This window comes from Coturnix japonica, unplaced genomic scaffold (assembly GCF_054131305.1).
Source record: "Coturnix japonica strain WE unplaced genomic scaffold, WE-NBRP24 Scf047, whole genome shotgun sequence".
NCBI lineage: Eukaryota > Metazoa > Chordata > Aves > Galliformes > Phasianidae > Coturnix > Coturnix japonica.
The window spans coordinates 1,368,532-1,385,355 of record NW_028188950.1 but is presented as its reverse complement, the minus strand read 5'-3'; positions in this window follow the sequence as shown (position 1 = coordinate 1,385,355).

The following is a 16,824-nucleotide window of genomic DNA, read 5'->3' as shown; positions in this document are numbered from 1 at the left end:
AACCTTGAAAATTCTATGGAGTTGTAGCAGATTGTGGGGGTGTAGGTGTGGTATATATATGTACACAGATGGGAATATCCGTATGGAAAAGATAGATCCATGTGTGTTCTGGGCTGCACTGAAAAAGGGGTGGCCAGCAGGAGAGGGAGGTGATTGTCCACTCCTGCTCAGCTCTTGTGAGGCCATATTTGCAGCACTGTGTCCAGGCCTGGGAAGGATGTGGAGCTGTTGGGGGGGGTCCAGAGGAGGGCCACTGTGATGATCAGAGGGCTGGAGCAGCTCTCCTATGAGGAAAGGTGGAGGGATCTGGGCTTGTTTAGCCTGGGGAATGGAAGGCTGTGGGGAGACCTCATTGTGGCCTTTGAGTACTTGAAGGGAGCGTATAAACAGGAGGGGGAATGGCTGTTTATGAGGGTGGATAATGATAGGACAAGGGGGAATGGTTTAAAACTGAGACTGGGGAGGTATAGGTTGGATCTTAGGTAGATGTTTTTTGCTCAGAGGGTGGTGACACACTGGAACAGGTTGCCCAAGGAGGCTGTGGATGCCCCATTGAAGGCCTGCAGGCATTCAAGGCCAGGTTGGATGGGCTCTGTCCATGAGCATTGACTGCAGACACTTGGAACTGATCATCACCCTCTGCAGACAGATTTACAGCCCCTGCACAGCTCTATATAACAGTCTTATAGAACTACCTCTAGTAGAAGCAATCTCCACACAGAGATCTTTTCCCAGCGCCCCTTTGTGACATCATAATGCCCCTTTGTGACATCATAACACCCTTTGTGACATCATAATGCACCTTTCTGATGCCATAATGCCCCTTTCTGACGTCATAATGACCCATTGTGATGTCTTAATGCCCCTTTGTGACGTCATAATGCCCTTTGTGATGTCATAATGCCATTTGAGACGTCATAAGGCTCCTTTGTTTTCATAATGCCTCTTTGTGACGTGATAATGCCTCTTTGTGACGTCATAATGCCCTTTGTGACGTCTTAATTCCCCTTTGTGATGTCTTAATGCTCTTTTGTGATGTCACAATACCCCTTTGTGATGTCATAACACCCCTTTGTGACATCACAATGCCCCTTTCAGACGTCATAATGACCCTTTTTGACGTCATAATTCCCCTTTGTGATGTCATAATGCTTCTTTGTGGTGTCATAATGCTTCTTTGTGATGTCATAATGCTACTTTGTGACGTCACAACGCCCTTTGTGACGTCATAATGCCATTTGAGACGTCATAATGCTCCTTTGTGATGTCATAATGCTCCTTTGTGATTCATAATGCCCTTTGTGATGTCATAATGCCCTTTCTGACGTCATAATGCCCCTTTGTGGTGTCATAATGCTTCTTTGTGAGGTATCTGTGGTGCCATTGATAATGAAGTGTGATGAACTGGAAGGCTTTCAGTAGAATTGCAGCCCTAACATAAACAATGACTTGAACTCTGGAATTCTGTGTAAAATCATTAGCTAGCTTGTGGTCCGGGTCTTCAAACCAAAGGCTGTGAGGTGCTGCTCTTGTTGACGCAGGCTGTGAAAGATGACTTGAGCTCTAAGAGTAATTTCCCTTCTGCTCTTTATATGAACGTCAAATCCACAATTAGAATATTAAGAAGATAATATAAAATTTTGCGCTGCTGGACTGAGGACTTCCATTAGCTGTTAGCCATAGTTTGGAACTTGCAAAGCAATCATATTGGAGCCTTGCTGGGCAACCTGCTCCAGTGTCTCACCACACCCACAGTAAAGCATTTCTTCCTAATATCCAATCCTAATCTACCTTCTTCCCATGTAAAGCCATTTCCCCTCATTCTGTTGCTACCTGCCCTTATGAAAAGTCCCTCCCCAGCCTTCCCTGTAGGCCCTCTTCAGATACTGGAAGGCCACTCTAAGGTCTCCTTGGAGTCTTCTCCAGGCTGAAGAGCCCCATCTCTCTCAGCCTGTGCACATAGTAGAGGTGCTTTCAGCCCTCTCTGATCACCTTCATGGCCCTCCTCTGGACCTGCCTGAACATCTCCAAGTCCTTCTTGTGTTGAGGGCTCCAGAACTGCGTGCAGTGCTCCAGATGGGGTTTCAATGAGAGGAGTGTGGAGGGGCAGCACCACCTCCCTCGACCTGCTGGTCATGCTTCTGTGCTTTAAGCTTATGCTTTAAGGTCCTATATGCTTTAAGGTTTAGATAGTGCAGTCGCCTCACCTCTTCAGGTTTATCTGTGAAGGTCCCTTCCAAGTGAACCGTGCTGATCCAGACAGTTCGGATTGCTCATTAAAGTGTTTTAGTAAGTTGGGCTGGTCCTACGAAGCAGTATGACTGCAGTAAGCAGTGTACATGGTGCGCTGTGAGTACTGCACGCATTCCTCTTGGCAGCTTGTGGAACAGAAACTGTGCATTGTTTGGATTGTGTAAGTATTCCTGTTGGTCTCTTGTGATGCTTACCTTCTTAGAGCACCTTTCCTCGTTTGGCTCTACATATTTTGGTACCTTACTTGTTCTGTTTGGCTTAGCAGGGAAGGTCTTCTTCTGAAGCATCCTCAGTCTTGGTCTGGGCAGCATACTTAGAAATGACATGGACGTTACATGAGTGGGTGGTCAAAGGGGGGAAGAACTCACCTTTCTGATCTGTTTCCTTTTAGAACACAGTCCTGGAGAGGATTTGCTTTCCTTGTTTCCTGGAGACTTGGATTCTTAGATGGTTTTGACTGCAGCTATTTCTGATGTTAATTCCTTTTTCTGTACTTTAGTAGCCAAGTGCAAGTGGAGTGCTTTGGGAATTGTCTGAAGTTGCCAGGTTGCGTGTGATCACATATGTAACGTGGAGTTATGTGTGGTGCCAGTGATAATTAAGTGTGATGAACTTGAAGGCTTTCAGTACAATTTCAGCCCTAATGTAAACAGTGACTTGAACTCTGGAATTCTGTGTAAAATCATTAGCTAGCTTGTGGTCCAGGTCTTGAAACCAAAGGCTATGAGGTGCTGCTCTTGTTGACGCAGGCTGTGAAAGATGACTTGAGCTCTAAGAGTAATTTCCCTTCTGCTCTTTATATGAACGTCATATCAACAATTAGAATATTAAGAACATAATATAAAAGTTGTTGCTGCTGGCCTGTGGACTTCCATTAGCTGTTAGCCATAGTTTGGAACTTGCAAACCAATCTTATTTAGACTTTAGTGGTGAAATCTTCTGATGAAATCTTCCTTCTAATTCTGCAAAAGAATCTCGGTGGAACATTTCTGTCTGAAAAGGCTCTGGCATATGAAGATGTGCCAGACTGCAGCCATGTGCCAGATGCGTTTGGATTCATGGAATTTTCTGATGTAGCTTCAGTGTTTGAAGAATCTCCACTCGATCTAAATACTCAGAAAACAAAGCAGGTGTGTGAAGATGTACAGCTAGTTTCTTACAGAAAAAATACAGCTCTTAATCTAGAAATCTGCTTCTCATTGTATCTAGTGCTTACTCCATATTTAAGTATCTAGTGGACCTTGACCAAAGGAAGATAAAGATAGAGCAAAGAAGTATGTTAAGCATAAATTTTGTTGCCTTCTACCTGTAGGCCATGGTTGGTTTGACGTGATCCCTAACTCCAGTGTTTGGTTTGCACAGAAACAGCAAGCAAGGGAACAAGTAAAGGAGTCAGTGAGGATTTTAAAACACAATGGGAAGCGATAAGGCACAGTTAATAAGATTCTGGAGTTAGGCTGGAGGTAGGCAGAGGTTGAAAGGTACCGAAAGAAATTCAATCTTACTGTGTTGGACAACAAAATCCACTGTGATATTATTCAAATTTTTAACTAAACCAAGTGATAATTCATATTTATGTTTAGATAAGCTGGTGAAGGTTAATCCTCAATGGAGAATTGAGATGAACAAATAAAAAAATGGTGTTTGACAGTCTATAAGAAACGAACTTATTCTAGGAGAGAATCAGAGTTTTCAACTGTTTTGTTCAATAGCCAAATAATGTATGATATTTTTATAAGCATTGTGTCTGACCTTCTCAGCTGTTAGAATTTCTTTGACAGTAACTTCTCCGGCTGTGATCAGAAAACCTTTTGTTCCGTCTCTGGCACCATTCGAGGCATGATACTCAACTGGGTGATATGGAATTCACACTGTCAACTCCAGTGACAAGAAAAGTGGCATCTAAGAAGCATGCAAACACAGAGAATGTTGATGCAGAGTCAGTGTTAAGAAATGAGCTGCCCTTTGCATTTCCTGCTCCAAAGGCCTTCTTTTCGAAGAGCCAGACAGAGAAGCAAGTAGAAGGCATATCTTTTTAGGCGCCTACTTCCAAAGGTATGTTGTATCTAACAAATGGAAACCTAGAACATGTGTAGCTTAGGAATTTTTTACTTTTAATATGAATGCAGTACTTGTAGGTCCTAAAATTCTGAAAGGTTTCAGTGTGGGGTTTATTTGGTCACAGCACATACAGCTGCCATCCTGTACATCTGACAGTGCACTGCAAGCGGTTTAACCATATATCAGGGCATGGTACACGTCTGTTAATGATAGAAGTTCTCACAGTTTCACAAGGAGCATGCCTTGAGATGCATTCAGATAATGAGATAAGTGCTGTGTTCCTAAAACTAGCATGTGTCTCCACTCTCCATCGAGATTTAGTAGATAATTTCTTTAACAATTATGATGAGAGTTTTGTTTTGTTTTTATTTTTTTCTGGGCTATTATTTTGAGTGAAAGAAAAGGGTATGCTTTTATTTAAGCGAGCTTTTGATTGCATCATGCTTCTAAATTAAATGTAACCTACTGAATTCCTCATGATAGCATACGAGTACTTGCGTGTATCTGTTCTCCCTAATAGAGGGAGAAGAGACTCAGTGAACCTGGACAGTGTTACCCAGGGTTGTGAGAACAGCTAAATGATTGTTGAGAACTGGTCAACTCGTGAGCCTGAGACCTGGGATCCTCCATCCTAGGGTGGAACTTTACTGGAGCACGTGGGTGCCACAGCAACAAAAGGACTGTGTACAATAGACTGAGAGTTTGCTGAGTTTCTTGGTTTACAGAAAGCACAACTAACTCAGCAGCAAGTGACGTATTTGGGATAGGAGATGACAGCTGGACTTTGAACCTTAAGGACTGCCAAGAAAGAAGCCATCTGCTCAACCCCTGAGCTGCAAACTGCCAAGGAACTCCATACGTTGCCAGGAATGACAGGAGGGTGCCGACCATGGATACACAGCTACGGACTGATGGTAAACTTGAAACAGCTTGAAGTGAGTAAGGGATATCCAGGGTGCACTGGTGCTCAATATTCAAGAAGCCCATCAATCTACACTGGGCCAAAGGATACCAGTTTTAATATCTCATGCAGTGTTTACTGTATTGGAGGCAAAATGGGGACATTGGCTTTCACCCCACAGAATCACAGAATCACAGAATTACCCGGGTTGGAAGGGACCTCAAGGATCATGTAGTTCCAACCCCCCTGCCTAGCAGGGCCACCAAACATACGCCTTTACTAGATCAGGTTGCCCAGGGCCCCGTCCAACCTGGTCTTGAACACCTCCAAGGACGGGGCATCCACAACCTCACTGGGCAGCCTGTTCCAGGACCTAACCACCCTTCTAGTAAAGAACTTTCCCCTAACATCCAACCTAAATCTTCCCTCCTTCAACTTAAAACCATTTCCCCTAGTCCTGCTATTATCAGCCCTTTCGAAGAGTTTACTCCCCTCCTGGGAGTAAGTTCCCTTCAGGTATTGAAAGGCTGCAATGAGGTCACCTCGCAACCTTCTCTTCTCCAGGCTGAACAAACCCAACTCCCTCAGCCTGTCCTCATAGGGGAGGTGCTCCAGCCCCCTGATCATCTTCCTGTCCCTCCTCTGGACCTTTTCCAAAATCTCCATATCTTTTTTGTACTGAGGGCTCCGCACCTGGACACAGTACTCCAGATGGGGCCTCACAAGAGCAGAGTAGAGAGGGACGATCACCTCCCTATCCCTGCTGACCACCACTCTCCTGATGGAGCCCAGGATCCCATTTGCTTTCCGGGCTGCCAGAGCGCACTGCTGGCTCATGTTAAGTTTCTCATCTATCAGGACCCCTAGGTCTTTTTCAGCCGAGCTGCTCTCAAGGACAACTCCTCCCAGCCTGTACAGGTGCCTGGGGTTCTTCCGGCCCAAGTGCAAAACCTTGCACTTTGCTGTGTTGAACCTCATTAGGTTCACCCGAGCCCAGCTTTCCAGCCTGTCAAGGTCCCTCTGAATGGCATCTGTTCACCCCAAAGATTCCCGAAATACCAGGCCATCCTGGTAGAGCAGGGTGATATAGAAATAATTGTAACTACTATTGCCAACCCAGTATCTTTCCTTAGCGGAACTCCCCTGGTGGAGAACCAGGATGACATCACTGCTTTGAAACAACTGATGCTGCACATTACATCCAGTCGGTCGGAGCTGAAGGACGAACCCTTAGAAGATGCAGAAGACGCCTGGTTTACCAGCAGCTGCAGTTTTGTGAGACAAGGAGGCTGTAAGGCAGGACATGCAGTAACTGCTACTGAGCAGGGAATGGAAGCACAACCATCAGCCGTGGGGACTACCCCTCAGAAGGCTGAAATAACTGCCTTGACGAGAGCCTTAATGATATGGACAGATGCTAACTATGTGTTTGGGGTGTCACACGCTCATAGTACCATCTGAAAAGAGCAAGGATTGCTCACACACAAGGAAAAGAGCATGATGTAAATGTACCTATGTTGTAGGGCACAGTTCTCTATCCAGGCCCAAGTCTGTGTGCGTGTCTCCTCTATCCACAAAGCTGCTCACACTGCAGGAGGCACAGGCTGAGAGGAGAGGCCAGAGCAGCTCTCCCACTGTGACACGGAGCAGCAGGATACAAGTAAAGGAAGGCCCCGCAGCGGTACTGGGAAGGTTCCACACAGTCATCAATTTTTCATCTGAAAGGTAAAGAGGAATTCCCTTTTCTGCCCCTATCATCATTGGTCGGGTGAGTAGCAATGATGCCCGGTGTGCTTCCATCAATGGAGCAGAATAGGCGGAAGGCTGGGGTGCAGGCTTTCCTCTGCTGAGGTGAGTGGGGGCTCAGGGTGTTGCTCAGTGGTAGATTTGTTCACACTGAGTTCTAACAGGAAACTTGCTCAACATCGAAGGCCTTGCAAAAGTCTGGCTGAGTGATGTCAGTTGCTTTTCCTTTCCCTACTGATGCTGTCACTCCACTGTAGAAGGCCACCAAAGCGACCAGGCTGCATGTCTCCGTTTCCGCTGTTTCTCCATTTCCTTCTTGTTGCTCCCTGTAACCAGCAGGTTCAGCCATGCTGCTTTCCTGCCTCCTCTGCTGTGTTTCGTGTGGTCGGGATGGAGCTCAGAGCTCCAGCTCTGAGAAAGGTTTTCTGAGAAAGTTACCATCTCTTTTCCATTCCTTTACCCCTAAAAACAGTTTTCCAGTGTCTCTCATGCAAGAATTCTTTGAACAGCCTGCAGCTGACTCTCCTGAAGCTCAGGGTCCTGACTTTGCTTTTTGCCAGGCACACATTCCTTGAGATGAGGAACTCTAGGAGGGCATGGTCACTACAGCCCTGACCACCTCCAGTCTTAACCCCTGCTGTTCAGCATGTCCAGTAATGCTTCCCTTCTGCTTGGTGTGCTTAATGCTTGGCCCACAAAGTTATTGTCAGTGCACTCCAGCAGGCTCTCAGACAGTTTGCAGCAACTGGGATTGGTGCTGGGTGGTTGCTGGGAGGTGTCTCAGCAGAAAAGCTGGGCTGGGGTGGGCGTGCTGTGTCAGTCCTCATCGCAGCTGGCAGAGAGAGTTAGAGGAGGGTGATGGGTGCTGCCTGCTCTCAATGCTGCTGCACTGAATTTGGGGCACAGCAGCACACTGGTGAGTGAGCTGGGAGGGAGACGGACTGCTGCTGTGCATGGCTAGGCCAGAGCTGGAGGATTGTCAAACACGTGAGTCATGCTGGTGCAGCCATTGCAGCTGCAGCAGGAGTAGAAGACAAAGAGGTTTTGTAGAGGACAGAGGGTGGTGACTCATGGTTTGATGTCCAGGTGGAGGCCGATAACAAGTGGTGTCATCCAGGAGTCTGTCTTGGGACCAGTGCTTTTTTACATGGTTATCAGAGACACCAATGATGCAATGGAGTGCACCCTCTGCTGTTTGCTGAGTGGTGCGGCTGACGCAGTGGAAGGAAGGGATGCCATTCAGAGGGAGCTCAACCGAGAGGTTGGCCTAGGTGAATTTAATGAGGTTGAACACAGCAAAGTGCAAGGTTTTGCACTTGGGCTGGAGGAATCCCAGGCATTTCTACAGACTGGGAGGAGCAGTCCTTAAGAGAAGCCCCGCAGAGAAGGACCTGGGGGTCCTGGTGGATGAAAAACAGAACGTGAGCCATCAGCGTGCTCTTGCAGCTCAGAGAGCAAATGGTCCCCTGGGCTCCATCAGAAGAGGGGATGGCCAGCAGGGACAGGGAGGTGATTGATCTTCATGATCCTTAGGTCCCTTCCAACCCGGGCCATTCTATGATTCTGTGATTACACTCGCTGTCAGAAATAACGGCAGCTGTACAGATGTTGGATATATTTTGGGACAGTTCTTGTAACCAGCTGATTTTAAGACCTTGCCCGAGTCAAGAGTCTAAATTGAGTGTCAGAAGAAAGCTGGTAAAGTGGCTATTGCTCATTCTTTTTCATTTGCTGATTCTTTCATTCGGGTTCCTTTTCCAAAGGAGATTCTGGTGATGGAAGCAATTGAAGAAAGAACCAAAGCAGCTCTTGCCAAGAGTGCTTGAAGTCCCTGTGGAGAGAAGCAAAGAACTTGGGCTTCCTCTGGGATGCGCCCCACCATGTCTCAGGAAGGAGACAACTGCTGTTCCACTTTCTGCTTTGTGTGTGGAAAGGTACGTCTGGGTTTTCTTCTACTTGTTTTTCTTTCTTTTTCTGGCTTTGAAGGAGAAGGGGTGGAGCAAGGGGAGACCCACTGGTCATTTGTTAACTCAAGACCAGGATGGATTCTGCATTGACTGTGAAAAACCTGGGCTAGTAGCATGGGCATATTTCAGGCTGGACTCTTCTTTTGCTGCTTGGTTTCCTTTTGGCTACAGGGAGACAGCTGTCTAAAGGTGTGTTTTCAAACCCACTCTCCAAAACCATGTTTCATTGTTGCAGGTGGTTCAGTGTGCTCTTGCAGGGTAGATGTGTTTGCTGTAGAATCTGAATGGTTTCTGTTTCTAGGGGAGGACTGGGAGGAGGTAGTGAGAAGAGAATTCAATGCCTGAGGTGTATCTTAGTGAGAAATGTTGGCATGAGGTGCTGAAAGTCTTGAGTTGTCAAAGGCCAGTGAGGCTCAGACTCCTTAACCTGCTGGAGCAGGGTGGAAGCAAGGAGTGGGCACTGCCGTCACACAAGCTGCACTTGGTTCTGGTCTGCCAGGTCTGTGCTGGCCTGGATTTCTTCTGAGAAGCTTGTTGGAGCTGCTTGGAGTAGTGAAGGGTGGGGAAGAAGTGCTGCTACAGAGCTATGAGACATGCAGCTCCTTCTGAAGTGCTCCTGAGAAGGACGGAGCGCATTTGCTGCAGCTTTCTCTGCAGATGTGCTCCTCACCTTGAAATCCTCGTGGTTTGTCCTCAGCTCCTGACCACGGCCTGTTCTCTGTTTTGCAGGCTGATAACATGCAGAAGCCGCAGCTGGTGCGTGCTATGTCATCTTTAAACGTACTAGCATTTGCGGCAGCCCATGTTATTAAGAGCCACGTCGCCCAGGGGCCAGATGAGCGCTCTCTGGAGGTAAGCAGTTCCAGGTGTTCCGTGTTGTCGTGCATAGAAGAGGGCAGTCCTTTCTGCTTTGTTTTCCTACCAGATTTGCTGAATCTGGGATTGATGTTTCAATCTCTTTCAGGTCGGAGATCTGGTGAGCATTGTTGATATGAGGACATATCAACAGGCTGAGCCCCTGGTGGAGAGGCAAGCGTGGCTTTGAGGTAGGCACACGTTTTTGACTAGAGAGCACAACTTCAGTAGAGTTGGGAATCTCAGCTTGGAGCTGCTCTGCCTGCAACGGATGGCTGCTGGATGCAAACAGTTGCCCTGTGTCACTGTCAGTGGACCTTCCCTTTGGCTCTGGGCTCGGGCTAATGCTCACCTGTCTTTTTGTTCTAATTACAGGTTGGGCTTTTCCCTGGTGAGTGCATGGAACTCATCAGCGGAAAAGTTCCCGATTCCCTCCTCAATTCATTGCCAAAGCCAGGTGCGTAATTTACATTTGACAATGCGAGTTAATCAAATAGGGTCAGAACGTTACTTTCAGGGGGTTTGTTTATGCCCAAGTTCAGCAAGCTTAGAAAGAGAACTACAGTAATCTCCTTGGGCACCTCCAGGGATGGGGAAAATCCATTCTTGCGTGTCCTTGTTGGGAATGTTCTTCCCGTTGTTACATGCTCTGTCGAATGCATTGCGCTCAGCTTCGTCCAACCGAGCCAGGCCTGAAATGAACTGGTTTCTTTGTTTTGTTGCGCAGAGCCAAAGAAATGGGGCAAGCTCATCAACGGCCTTTGTTCCCTGGTGAAGGTCAGCCCTGGGAGAGCAAAGCAGCCTGAGCCTCCGACATTCTCCGGATCCATGTCCTTGCTTGACATCGTTGAGAGGTATTTAGCCTTCAGGACTTGAGGGCTGAGCTGTAGGAATGGAAGCATCCTCTGCTGTTTGAAACAGAGGGCGTTTCTAAGCTGTGTTTCAGCAGAAAGCAGGCAGTGCCCAGAACAGGCAACTTTTGGCCAGGGCTCGGTGCAGCTCTTCCATCACCCTGCACCACGTCTGACAGCATGCTCTGTTTTCTCTGCAGAATGAGTTCTCCCAGGAAGAGGGCAGAGTCAGCAGCTGGCAGTTGGTGTTCCTGCTTCTGCCTGGGCAAACCATCCCCTGTGGCCAAACACCAACTGCAGAGCAGTGCCAGGGAGCCCTCTGAAGCAGAAGTCTTGGTCCTGGCAGGTAAGGGTGCAAGTCCAGCTTACAAAACACTGCTTGTCAGCAACACAGGTAGAATTCATGCTTTCAGTGGGCTTGTACCTCCTTCTGGCGTTCAAGCCCGTGCCTGACATCTTCAGTTGATCCCTGTCTTTCCCAAATGAGTCTCTTGTCAACACAAGAGCTGGACCTGCACGTGGATCACTTTCAAGACAGTGACACTGTTGCTAGAAGCCTATTTGCTTCTGCCCACCACCACTACATAGCCAAATGTCAAGAATCTCCATGGTTCATCTTGCGAACGTTCGACACTAACTGCTGTACATCTGCTCCTTCCTAGGTGACCCAAGCCCTTGTATATCCCCAAGACGCAGGGCATGTTACGATGACGCATCTTCCATCAATGAAGAGTTGTTACTAAGCACAGAATGCTGCAGTTCAGATGAAAGCCTTCCGTATAACATCAGCTATCAAGAGAAGAAGGTCATCATCGTTGAAGCCTTCATTCATCCCATCCCTACTGAAGCTGCTGACCTGAGCCCACCAGACACCTCAGGCACCAGCCTGGACTCAATGTCTCTGCAGTGCAGCCCAGCCCAAGCACAGCCCGAGTGCCCCGACAGCAGCACCACCATGCAGGCTCAGGTCAGCATCACCGAGGAGAAGCTGAGCATCTCGCAGGGGGGCACAGAATCAGGACACGAGTCCCAGGCTCCGGGCAACAGCACGGTCTCTGAGCAGCTCTCATGATTACAAGAGAGGATGAGTCCCATCTTTCCTCCAGACCTCACACCCCCTCCTTTCTCCTATTGAATAAAGGCACGCTCGTGCTCAGTCAATGCCTTGACTGAATTCCGAGTTTTCATTCGCAGAGATTGGGATGAGTGCAAGAAACTGCAAGGCAGATCAGCTTACAACACTCTGGCTGTGGGGTTTGTGCGGCCGAGCTCTGGGTGTGTTCCCATTTTGCCTGACTTTGGGATGCCTGCAGCGAGAGCTCTGCTGCCGTTGTGAATGGCAGCAAATAGTCTCTAGCATCCTGGATGCTGCTCATGAAAACCCCAAGCTTCCTGGCTGTGGCTGTGATGCTTTTCAGGGCCTTTTGATGCTCTTTGATGCCGTGGCTGCTCCCTAACACCTCTGTCCTCCCGCCGTGTCCATTCCTGGCTCTCACCTGTGAGCTGTCCCTGCAGATCATCTCTAGCCCTGCCATCATCGCTCTGCAGCAGGAGGAGCTCGCCCTGACCAACATCAGGCAGTGCTGCCTGCCTCTCTCACTCTCTAGACCAAGTGTAACTACGCTGTCATGGAGACAAATGCTTTCTGTCACATCCTCCATCCCTGCAGACATTTACCGGTAGGTGGCTCTTGCAGAAGAAGATTCAAGCAGCAGAACCTTTTGCTCAGCTACAGCACACAAATGCTACAAAAGCAGGAATAACCCGCAAGCTCTGGGTCTGTTTGTCTTGCACAGGCATGCACTAACTGCGTTTGATGGTACCCCCCATCCTTGATTTCCTTCCCTGCTTCTTGTCTGATGACGCTGCTGAGCCAGGAACAAGCTGCCCAGTGTGGCAGAGCATGGTGCAGGGCTGTGCTGGGACCTCCTCCCCTTCATCTGCTGCAGATCAGTGCCCCACACGTGCCATCGAGATGCTCTGGCACGGGATGTGCCTCCAACCCAAAGCTCCCTCCCACCTCCCAAGGAAAAGCAAAGCAACCCAAGCATCTCCAGCAAAGCTGCCCAGCAGACAGCAGGGAATGCAAACAGCTTCTGGCTGCTCCCCTGCACTCCTGTCCTAAGTAATAGACCCCATGAGGACTGGCTGGGAAATCAGTGCATGACACATGTGAGTGTGCACAGGATTGTGCAAAGCAGTGGGGTTCCATGAGTTTGTGTGTGTGTGTATCTCGGCTGTTATGAAAGCATGGGAAGACTGCCTTACTGAGTCCCAGATAATTACTTATCCTCAAATGATTTTTCCTGGCCAAATTTAAAGCCTCTTACAGGTAATCGAGACCAACAGGCTGTTGTTGCACAATCAACAGGCACAAACTAGATGAATAGCTGAGGAAAATAAAGCATCATGCCAAGGGTACTAGATAAGTGAGCAGCTTGAGATCTGCACATTTATGTGATACTCATGGTCTTAGACAATATTTGCTTAGTGAGGTCACATAGAATGAAAGTAAAATAGAAGAAGTGCAATTGGTCTCAGTTCACACAGCTGGCTGGTTTGTCTCAGGCTAATCCTGAACTGCCTCAAGCGACTGCTTTGGTGCTCTACAGAACAGCAACTTCAGAGATCTCTTTCTATTACTAAGTTTTTGAAAGAGCAATTTGCTCTGTTAATTATCCATCATTTTTGTGCAGTCTGTTTTGTCAGACTTGTCTTTAGCTTCCAAGTTGTATGTGAAGAATTGTTTCCGTTGTAATGCACAATGTACTAAAAATTGAGAGATGAAAATGTGAAGAGTTTTTCCAGCTTTGATTTCATGTCTGGAATTTTGGAACCCACTACTTGCAGTTGTTAATCTATCCAAACTGGTCTGGTTTGGAATGCCCTCATCCTTCTTGAATCGCTTGAATCGTTAAAGGCGGAGCAATTCCTACAAGTGCCATGGCCCCACTGTTGTTCTAATTCTTGTTTCTTTGTTTTCCACACGCTGCTTTTCAAGCCTCCTTTTTCTTTACAGTCAAAGTGAGAACTGCACTGTGAGGTGTCTGAACCTTGTTGTGCCTGTACATAAATAGAACAGCAGCAAAGCCAGACAGGTGACTGTGCTGACAGCTCTCGTAGCCAGTAACACGTAACTGTGCTAAATCCCTTGTGACGGCTTTGATTTCATTTTTGCCAGTGAAATCCTTGTAAAAGGAAGTGCAGCAGTGTGATGAGCTAAGGTGAAGATGCTGGTTTTAGTAGTGCTCTAAGCTGAGTGAAAGGGCAATTGAATGAGGGTTATATGCTTTCTCTGGGACGATAAGGCTCTTTTTCCTGAGGGAAAGAGCCAGCTTTTCATGGGCTATATGTGGGCTTTGGCAAGGGCAGACAATCCAGTCTGTCAGGAAGCCATTTGAGGTGCTTCAGGTTTGTAAGCTTGTCTTTTAGTTTTTCAGGCGGATATTTGGAGCATGGGTGTAGTGCTGTATGCTCTGCTGTGTGGGTTTTCCCTTTGGATGATGACAATATGATGGCACTCTACAGGAGGATACCAGTGGGTATCAGTGGTGCTAGAATACACTGAGAAGGGAAATAGCTGAGCTTGACAAGAGGCCTTGCTTTTCGGATGGCAGAACATGCTGAGCTGTGAGTAGAAAGGCCTGTCTGCTGAATATTGTCCCTGTTTTTGCTGCTTTGTCTACCAGTATTTAGTGGAATTGGTTCTACGCTTGGTTGGCCTATGTGGCACTGTAGCCTAATTCTGTACCATGATAGCATACAGAATTTAAGGAGAAGTATTTTCTTGCCAATGGTCTGAATTTTTTGTATCTGGTTCTTCAACTGGCTGCTCCCTATACTATCTGTAGTAAAAATACAGACACATCATTTGATTTCCCTGAAATGAATGTTCCTAAATGCCAGCTCTTCTCATGTCTACAAAGATCAAAGTTCTGCATTTGCTATTAGAATTTCCTCTTCCAGAATCAGGAGGTAATGTAGGACCCCACAGATTGCCTTCAGAATCCAGCAGTTAGTTCTGTTTCCTTTCGGAGTGCATAACAACCTGAGCAAATGAATTGAATGACGTGGCTTATTAGTCTGGTACAAACTCTGCTGTACACTGAAACTTGGTCCATTTGTAAGCAGGACTTTTTCCATCTCTGCAGGACAGCAGAAAACCCTTTGTGCTAATCATGATGCCAAGAAGCAGAATGCAGCAAATGGCAGATGATCCAACTGCTTCAGGTGTTCATTTCCTTAAAACTGAATAGTTTGGACTGAGAGTTTGTAAGCAGAACAGAGCTCTTAAAGCTGTCAGAGATTATTTCTGCACTGTTCAATTCTATCTGCCTAACATACACCGGATCTCAGAACTGCATTGCTTGAACTGGTGGAACTTGTTGAAGTGAACTGGGATGAGCAAGTTTTAGAACTTAGTCAGAATGCAGTAAAAAATGGATAATCTCATGAGTATTAAGGTACAGGCTTGCTATTTCTGCACTGAATTTGTTTTTATTTTACATGGCTGTGATCTGAAAGTTGCTTGAAACGCAGGCACCTAGGCACTGTTGTGTAACTGAATTTCACACGATAGGTCCTGAAATATCCTGGAATCAAAAACTCTGACTTGTTTTAAGTCTGCTGCTTGAGTCTAATCAGGGTCATAGTGTCTGTGTGCAGTGTTTCTTTCCCTGTAATGCTCCACATCATTTCATTTTGGGAATATTGAAGGAAATGGACTATGTGCCATAACTGTTGTTAGAACAAAGTATGTCTGGTGTGATCTTATGCATAGGTTCTGTAACTGCTCTTCACAGCTCAGGTGTTTGACCTTCCTTTTGGTGAAGTGATGAAATACTGCTGGTTTCTATTTGTGCTTCTAGGCACCTTGAAGCTCTTAGGAATAGAACAATTGTCTCCAGTTCTTTTCAATGATATCAGTAACAGCTCAAGTGTTGCTGCCCACTAGGTAGACCCAAAGAAGCAGATTACAGTGAAACAACACACGAGCTGGACCTGAATGAGGATCACTTTCAAGACAGTGGCTATGCTGCTTCAAGCCTACTTGCTTCTTCCTGCCGCCACTCTATTACCAAGTATCAACAACCTTTCATGATTCAACTTGCAAATGTTTGAAACTAACCCTTGTGTTTCTATGCCTTCCTAGGTGATTCGAGCCCTTGTCAACCCCAAAGATCCAAACCAAGCAGTGTCTTTCCATCAATGGAGAGTTCTTATTAAGCATGAATCGCTGCAATTCGGATGGCAGCCTTCCACATGGTAACAGTGATGGACACAAGGGGCTCATCCACGTTCATGCTCTCATATCTCCTGGCTCTGCTGAAGCTCCTGACCTGAGCCTGCCAGACACAGCAGTCACCTGCCTGGATTGTGACCCAGCGCCTTTGCAGTGCTGCCCATCCCAAGCACAGCCCGAGTGTCCCAGCAGCAGCACCACCATGCAGGAGCAGGGCAGCATCAGTGAGGTGAAGCTGAGCATCTTAGATGGGGACTTAGAGTCAGGCTGCCAGTCCCAGGCACCAGGCAGCAGCACCAGCTCTGAGCCACTCTCATCTTGACAAGAGGAGTCCCATCTTCACCCTTGACCTCTCAAGCCCTCCTGTCTTTTATTGAATAAAGTCACTCTCATGCTCAGTCATCGCCTCGACTGCATTCTGAGTCTTCAATCACAGGGATTGGGATGAATGCAACAAACAGCAAGGCAGCTCAGCTTGCAATGCTATGGCTGTGGGGTTCGTGCAGGCAGAGCTCTGGGTTACCATTTTGCCTGGCTTTGGGATGTCTGCAGCAAGATCTCTACCATTTTGTATGGGAGCAAATAATCTCTAGCATCCAGGTTGCTGCTCATGATATATACCAGTCTTCCTGGCTGTCACTTTGTGATACTTTTCAAAGCCTTTTGATACTCTTTGATGCCTTGGCTGCTCCCTAACACCTCTGTCCTCCTGCCATGTTGACTCACGTCTCCCACTTTTAAGCTGGCTTTGCAGATCATCTCCAGCCCTGTCATCATCACGCTGCAGCAGGAGGTGCTCACCTGGCCCAATGTCTGGCAGTACTGCTTGTTCTGCAGATGAGCAGCTGCCTCCTCATCTCTTCAGCTACAGTAGTTTTTCTCAGGGCAGTTAGATGCAGTCATGCTCCTCTGGATTTGGTGTGTTAAATCCATGCTGCATGGCAGCAG